Genomic DNA, 8,376 nt, shown 5'->3' with positions numbered 1-8,376 from the left:
CTGAGCATTAATTTTTAAAATCCTTACCTAGCATTGCTTTCACTCTTGGTTTCCTTCAGCAGCAATAGCTTTTTTGGTCAAAAGGATTGTTAATTACAGCTTTTTTTTTTAAATGGGTTGTAGTGATAACTACCTCCTCATTTTTACAGTTACTTCTAAAATACAGTACCCTGCTCCAGAAACAACCCTCTCCCTCAGCTCCCCCTGAAATAAACAAATGTTACTTGAAACCCAAGGATGGAAACGGTATCATGGAAGCGTTCTAAAAATTAAAGCTTGCTCTTAACTGTTTACATTTCTTTTAGCTCAATGTACTAGTGTTAATTTGTCTTTAACATTTACTGTAGTTTTAATTTCACTCTTTATAACTTCTCACTTAGTCTGCAAAGACTTCTGAATTCACTAAGACTACTGACAGTGCATAAAGTTAAGCACATGTATAAATCTTTGTAGAATTGAGGATTTAAAGTGCAACTTTACTCTGACTTGTGACTGTAAAAATGACATTGTGGGGTTGCATGTTTAGCTCACTGTATCACTCCCATTGAAGTCAATGGAAACAATACCATTGGCGTTGTTTGGAATTGGATTGGGTCCTTATTGTCTCTCAATGACTTCTATATCAAATAAACTCAACTGAGCTGTAATTTTTTAAACTGCCAATCTTGCAAGCTCAACTTGGGCTCTAAGACCTGCCCTTCGGCCCTCTGGTTGTACTGTATTTACAACTATATTCTTGTAACCAGTTCACAATCCATATGTGAACCAATGACAACCATCATGGTTGAGTTGTGTCTGGAGCAGCTTTTTTCAGTGGCACAACTGTGTCCCAGCCAGTCTGTGCCTCCACATCTACCATGGTGCCTAAACATGATCTGGGACACTCTGGGTGGGTATCCCATAGTGCCTTTGCATGAGATAGAGGATGTGCGTGCAGCACGAGACCAGCAGCATGTGGACAGCACACTCCGGGGAGTCTGGCAGGAAGGAAGACTGGCCAAGCCATTCACGGACATGGTGCACTGCAAGTGCACTACAGTATAACAGCATTGCACCCTGGTTATAGGAAGACAACCATCTGCCAGCTTAGGCTACTAGCAAGGGTAGCTGTGGGGTAACTGCCACATTTATTAATTGCACATTTACCATGTTATGTGTAGGCACAAAACATGGTTAGAAACACCTATGTCACCAACTGGTTAAAAGTTATAGTGTAGGCAGGGCTCAAAATAAAGCTGGGCTCTTTCTAGCTCTTGCATCATCACCCATGACAAAGGTGTGCCTCCTAGAGGCACAGCACAGAATTCACAGCCCAGGGAGGGGGTAAGAGTGAGTGCTAAGGTAGCTTTAAGTCACTTTTGTGTCCTCTTGATCCTGGGTTGGAACAACCTCAGCTGTGATTCAGAGAGGCGTGCGGGGCCTGTTTAAGTTAGGGCAGTCTTCCCAGGCTAGTCTACGGGTTGCAGCACTGCTCAGAATTTCCACAGTGCTGTATGCTGTAGCCCCACCCCAACATACCCTCCTGTCCCCAGCCCCAACCCTAGTATGCCCCCTTCTCCAGGGCTTGTGAGGGGGGGAGGGTCCTCAAGTGGCAAGGATTTGTTTTGAGAAAGCAGTGTGCGTACTGATATTAGGCTTAAAACGGAAAGTGAATTTCATATGGAACAGTACTGTGCCTTCACAATGAATGCAGAGGTCTTGGCCTTGTCTACACTACAGAGTTTTGTCAACATAAATTAAGCGGACAATCAAAAACCAGTATAATTACATCGCTTGTGCATGTTCATGCTACGCTCCTTCTGTAGGCAGAGCACGTCCACACTTGGTGCTCTAGCATCGACAGTGAGAGCAGTGCACTGTGGGTAGTTATCCCACTGTATTGCTCACTGCCTTCTGCAGCTAAGTGTTGTGGGACGGCGGAATGGATCGCAGCACATCATAGGTGTGGGTTCAACGTCCCATGATGCAGTTCTTTCCATCCCAGCATTCCATGGGCTTCCAACTGCATTTTGCGGCATTTTTCAACGCCTGTGTTTACTGTGCACCTGCCATCTCTGTCTGATGAGACTGCTCTCTACTGTTGTGGTCACTGTTATGAACACATGTTATGACGGATGGTCATGCAGTATATCATAAGCTCCCAATCTGAACAGGAATCAGAGTTGCCTGACCTGCGGTGTGTGGTGAAAAGAAACACCACCAGATTACTTTTGGCACTCACGAAGCAGCTGCATATGATGGACCGCCACTTTTGGGTTTGGGAAACAAGCACTGAGTGGTGGGATTGCATCATTATGCAGGTCTGGGATGACGAGCAGTGGCTGCAGAACTTTTGGATGCGGAAATTGTGTGCGGAGCTTGCCTCAGGACTGCAGCGCAAGGACACCAAAATAAGAGCAGCCTTCTCAGTGGAGAAGAGTGTGGCGATCGCTGTGTGGAAACTGGTGACTCCAGACTGCTACTGGCTGGTTGCGAATCAGTTTGGAGTCGGGAAGTCAACTGTTCGGGCTGCGTTAACGCAAATGTGCAAGGCCATTAATCACATCCTGCTATGAAAGACTGACTCTTGGCAATGTGTGTGAATAGTGGATGGCTTTGTGGCAATGGGATTCCTTAACTGAGGCGGGTCAATAGATGGCACGCATATTCCAGTGTTGGCCCCAGACCATCTTGCAACAGAGTGTATCAATAGAAAGGGGTACTTCTCTATGTTATGCAGGCACTTATGAATCACCATGGGCGTTTCACTGACATCAACACAGGGTGGTCCAGGAAGGTGCATGACGCATGCTTCTTCAGGAAAACTGGCCTGTACAGAAAGCTGCAAGCAGGGACTTTCTTACCAGACCAGAAGATTCCAGTGGGGGATGCTGAAATGCTCAGAGTGATCCTGGGAGACCCAGTGTACCCCTTACTCCCATGGCTCATGAAGCCTTACACAGCAGCAAGGAGCTGCTTTACAACAGGCTGAGCAGGTGCAGAATGACTGTGGAATGTGACTTTAGCAGATTAAAAGCGCGCTGGTGATGCCTTTATGGCAGGTTAGACCTAAATAAGGAAATATTCCTGTGGTCATAGCAGCCTGGTGTCCACTCCATAATATTTGTCAGGCTAAGGATGAAAAGTTTCTCCTGGGGTTGAGTGCAGCCTGGCGGTTGATTTTGAACAGCCAGATACCAGGGCTATTAGAGGGGCACAATGGCGGGCTATTCAAATCAGGGAGGCTTTGAGGCAACATTTTGAAAAAGAGCACCAGTAACGTGTGTCTTTCTATACAGCACTCTGCCATGCTTTGTTAACTTGCCACCTTGCATGAAAATTGTGATGATACCTGACCAGGATTTGTAATCAGCAAATGATCAAACTGCCACTATGTATTACTACCAGCAGCAACCGCCATGTGTAGGAGACAAATAAAGACTGGTTATCTTTCAGAGCATTTGTTTTTATTAAATACCAATTAACACACACAAAAGGCTTGGTGGGATAAGAGTCCAGGGCAGTGTAGGCTCTCATAGCTGTGTGTAAGTCCAGCTATCATTTTGCAAGCTGTCTGAAGGGGGGCAGTGAACGGGGTACCGAGATGGTTCTGGGAAGTTGCAGGGAATGTGTGGGAGGAGTTTGGGGAGGGCATGGAAAGCAGTTCTATATCAGCTGCAGGGAGTGGGGTGGGGGTAAGCACACATGTGTTCTTCCTGGAGCGTGATTAGGGACTTCAACGTCTTTGTTTGCTCCTCCATCACTTTAATCATCCTCTCCTGGCCCTTTACAATGCACTACTCATTTACCTTTCTGTCCTGCTTTTCTATTTTAATTTTTTCCTTCAGGGTTTCTTTTTTTAGCCTCTGAGAATTGCAGCACCTCTCAGAAAATGACCTCCTTGCTACACTTTGGTCTCTTCCTTATCTGGCAGAGGCACTCCGTCTATGTGTAGGGGGTTCCCCTGAAAGCCACATCAGCAGAAGCACAAGAAACAATACACAGAAGCATGGTTGTTAGTTCATGCACAGCATTGAATCATTACAGTAAAATGTACCTCTTTTAACATAGCAACCACTTTCTCACTGTCCCTTGGCAAGCACACACCTCGGCGACCACTCTAAACATGGTGAGTTTGACCCAGGTGGGGATTGGGCATTTAAGATGGGGCAAAGAGTCTAGATGGTTTTTTTAAAGGGATTGGTGCAAGCGACTAGGGACAATATTATAAATTCTGCCATCATTTTCCAAAGGGGGATTCATTGAAGCTGATATCTCACTCATGAGGGTAAGCAAGGATGCAAGGGTGCATCTACTGCATGCATGTGGCTTCAGACCTGGTCCTATGCTGCTCGTCTGTGTGCTGCTTTGGTCCCTGCACAAGTGATTGCCAAATGGCGTGGGAAAGTTTCCTACAATGGGGGAAGGAACAAAGCAGCTCTACCAAGGAATCTTCAGTAGAGGATTGGCAAGTACCTCCAGAAAGTTTCCTAGAGATCTCCCTGGAGGATTTCCATGAAATCTTGGTGTGCATTAACACACTGTTTCGCCACACTGCTAAGCTGCACAGGGGAATGTGGAACACACTGAAACACAGCTAGTATTATATATTTCCATCTCTTTACTCACTTCTAGACTATACAGAGCAAAGGGACAGCTCTACCTCATATAACTGAGCAGCATCAACTCAAAAAAAGATCACTTACCAGGGCTTTCCTCTCCTGCATCATGAGCGCCGGAGAAGGACTACTGGGACTGGCTAGACCCCTCCGGAGAGGAGAAGAGGTCCTGACTTGCTGTGCCACCGGATGACCCTGCTGTGTGCTCCACATCGTCCTCCAACTCAATCTCCTCGTCCACGACTTTGTCCTCGGGGTCCAGCCCCGCCAAAGTATCCATGGGGCTCTTGGTGGTGGAGGTAGGGTTGCTGCCAAGGATGGTGTCCAGGTCCACATAGAAGCAGCAGGTCTTCAGCGCAGCATCAGAGTGATGGTTTGCCTCCTGTGGGGGTTTACACCCCTCGTTACAGGGCAGCACGGCCTAGTGGCCAAAATTCATAGACGTAGCCCTCGTTGCAGGGCAGCACGGCCTAGTGGCCAGAGTCCATAGAAGTAGCCCTCGTTGCAGGGCAGTAGGACCTTACTACTGGCTCAGCAGGGGGGTCCTACCAAAACACGCTGAGGCTCACTGGGGCAAGGTACCAGTCCGTCACCCCTCCCCCCGGGTCGCTTCCTACCGGCTTGGGAGTTGGGGTCTCCCACAAATCCCAAGGTTCTCCGCGGGTCTCCAGGTCCGTTGCCTCCCCTGGTTCCTCCTGCAGTAGGGGTTCGTGCCGGCCTGTAGAAGCCTCCGTTCCCAACAGCTTCCAAAGTGTTGGCTGGTCCTCCGCAGGAGCTTCCCGGTTAGGTCTTTCCTCTGCAGCCACCAGCCCAGACTGAGCTGAATTCCCTTCTTTTATACTCCCAGAGCACTTGGAGCATGCCCAGTATGAACGGGGTGGGACTTCCTCTGTCAGAGCTACTGATCTGATGCCGCTGGGGCTAGTGCGGGGCAGGGCTGTCCTGTCACACCTCCCTTCTGGTACACCTGCCTCAGCATCTTTATCTTTGCATGGCACGGCTGCCTGTTCTGTTCATAGCCCTTATCCAACAAGCTATGAGAAATCTGACCATAGGTATTGAAGTTCCTACAGCTGGAGTGGAGCTGGGACTGCCCAGCCTCCTCTCCCCACTGTGCCAGCAGATCCAACAACCCTGGTGTGCTCCAAGCGGGACAGCGTTTGCTGTGTGGAGCCGCCATGGTCAGCTGAGAAGATGCGATGTGAACTGTCCACACCAAGCAAACAGAAAGTGGAATTTCAAAAATTCCTGGGCCTTTAAAGGGGGAGTGTACTTGGGTGCAGGGCAGCGGAGTTCGAACTACTGACCAGAGTGGTCAGGATGGGCATTGTGGGACACCTCCTGGAGGCCATTTACAGTTGTGATGGATTCGGTCACAGAGACTTCCCTCGAGACTGTCACTTGATGAGCAGGAATACCACTGAGAACAACCCTCCTGCCAAAAGAGGAGCCCCTCCACTCTTGCCTTGCTGAGTTAGACACTCCAGTCAGCTCCAGCACAGACACAGAGGTTGGGCCACACCTATCTGCAGTTCACTGAAACTGAGATTCACTCAGCCCAGGGGCTTCTCAGTTAACAGGAACTTTCCCAGCGCCCAGTGTTCAGCCTTTCTGGGAGCCTGAACCCCAAATAAATCTGTTTTACTCTGTATAAAGCTTATACAGGGTAAACTCATAAATTGTCCATCCTCTATAACACTGATAGAGAGAGATGCACAGCTATTTGCGCCCCCAGGTATTAATCACTTACTCTGGGTTTATTAATAAACAAAAGTGATTTTATTAAGTAAAAAAGTAGGATTTAAGTGGTTTCAAGTAATAACAGACAGAACAAATTATGTCACCAAGCAAAATAAAGCAAAAACACGCAAATCTAAGCCTAATACATTAAGAAACTAATTACAACTAATATATCACCCCCAGAGATATTCCAATAAGCTTCTTTCACAGACTAAAACAACAAGGAGTCCTTGTGGCACCTTACAGACTAACAAATTTATTTGGGCATAAGCTTTCATGGGCTAGAACCCACTTAATCAGATGCATGAAGTGGAAAATACAGGAGCAGGTGTAAATACATGAAAGGATGGGAGTTGCCTTACCAAGTGTGAGGTCAGTCTAATGAGACAATTCACTTAACAGCAGGATACCAAGGGAAGAAAGATAACTTTTGAAGTGGTAATGAGAGTGGTCCATTTCAGACAGCTGACAAGAAGGCGTGAGGTTACTGAGTTGCCATTCCTCACCATTAGCAACTCAACATTTGCTACTTGTAGGCAGGAGTCTGGCATTTTGGTCAGCCAGGAGGACAGAGAGAAGGGGCAGGCAGCATCTCAAAAGGGTTGAGGGAAAAGGTGGGATACTTGTGTGAACTTTTTAGCAACCTAAGCCTTCAGCATCTGGCTATGGGCAATCAGCTTACATTAGCCCTCTGGCTGCTGTAACTTGCTCATGGGGTCTGGGACAAAGATGGTTCAAGAATTCAGAGGCAGCATAGGTAGCTTAAGGTCACCTTTTCCTCCCTCTGGGTCTTATGCTGAGAGCAACTTGGCCAGACCAGAGGATCTGATCCATTGAGAGGGCCCAATCCTGCTCTGAATGAAGTAAATAGCATTTAATTCATTAGGAATGAGATCAGGCCCAATGCAGTTTAGGTTGGGAGAGAGTGAGAAATTTGTTTCTTTATTATTTAAAAGAGCAGGTTAGTCTATCTGTAAACTTTATTAGTGGCGTTTACTTTATATTCTAACATAGTGATACCATAGTGTCAAAAGAGCATGGTAATTATAAAAATCCTGGGGCAAATCTTTGGGTATGGCCGAAACACATAGAGGGTAAGTCACCATTTATACTGTTTTCATACCTTTCCCATTTCAGTGTGTTTGAAAAGCTCTTAGACTTCTCTAACTTATACTGACCTTTAACAAACACAGGGGTCCAAAAATGCAGCCTAGGCTCAACATGGTGTAGTGATGATGTGTCCTACTTATGCCTCCTTTTCCACAATTACATCACCCTTCTCTGCTATGGCAGTAGCAGGAGGATATATGTCATACTCTAGCATTAGAGAGACAAAGTGGATGAGGTAATATCTTTTGTTGGACCAACTTATGTTGGTGAAAGCCACAGTAAAAGAGATGACCTCACCCACCTTGTCTCTGTAATATCCTGGGACCGACATGGCCAGAAGTACACTGCCTGGCTTTCACTGCAGAATCATCCATGCACCGGAATGATCCTTTCTGGGCTGTTCAAACCATGTTTAAGGCCAAATTTTATCACCAAAAAAGTGCAAAGTGCCTGCAAGGTACCTGAGGTTCTGGCCCTGGGTGTTTTTTTTTTTTAAAAAAGGTGCTTACCTGTTTTACTAATAACATCCTCAGTTATTAGAATTTTAAAATCAAAAGCACTCTTCATGCTTTTCTGATTTTTCTTACCTTTTGTATTTCAATCTGCTTGGACAGTGGAACCAGCCTGGTCAATTTCATATTCTGTGTATAGTCAGTTTCACTCTCTGGTTCTCATTCCCCAGCACAATGCTATTGTGTTTGGGTTTCCATCACTGCAGGAGAAATTTTGACTTAAACAATGGTTTTAATTAAATGTAAAGAGTAATTAATTAAAACATTTCTATTCATATCAGTCTTTTAAAAAAACCAACAACAACGACCTCTCATTCATAAACCATACATATTGGGCCTAAACAATTTGACAGTGACATTTAGGCATGGAGCTATATGTTCCCCCCTGTTAATGTGGTCAGAGGGGAGCAGAAGCT

The sequence above is a fragment of the Terrapene carolina genome, unplaced genomic scaffold, assembly GCF_002925995.2.
Source record: "Terrapene carolina triunguis isolate 2854851 unplaced genomic scaffold, T_m_triunguis-2.0 Scaffold21, whole genome shotgun sequence".
Taxonomy (NCBI): Eukaryota; Metazoa; Chordata; order Testudines; family Emydidae; genus Terrapene; species Terrapene triunguis.
Note: the sequence above shows the minus strand (reverse complement) of the source record.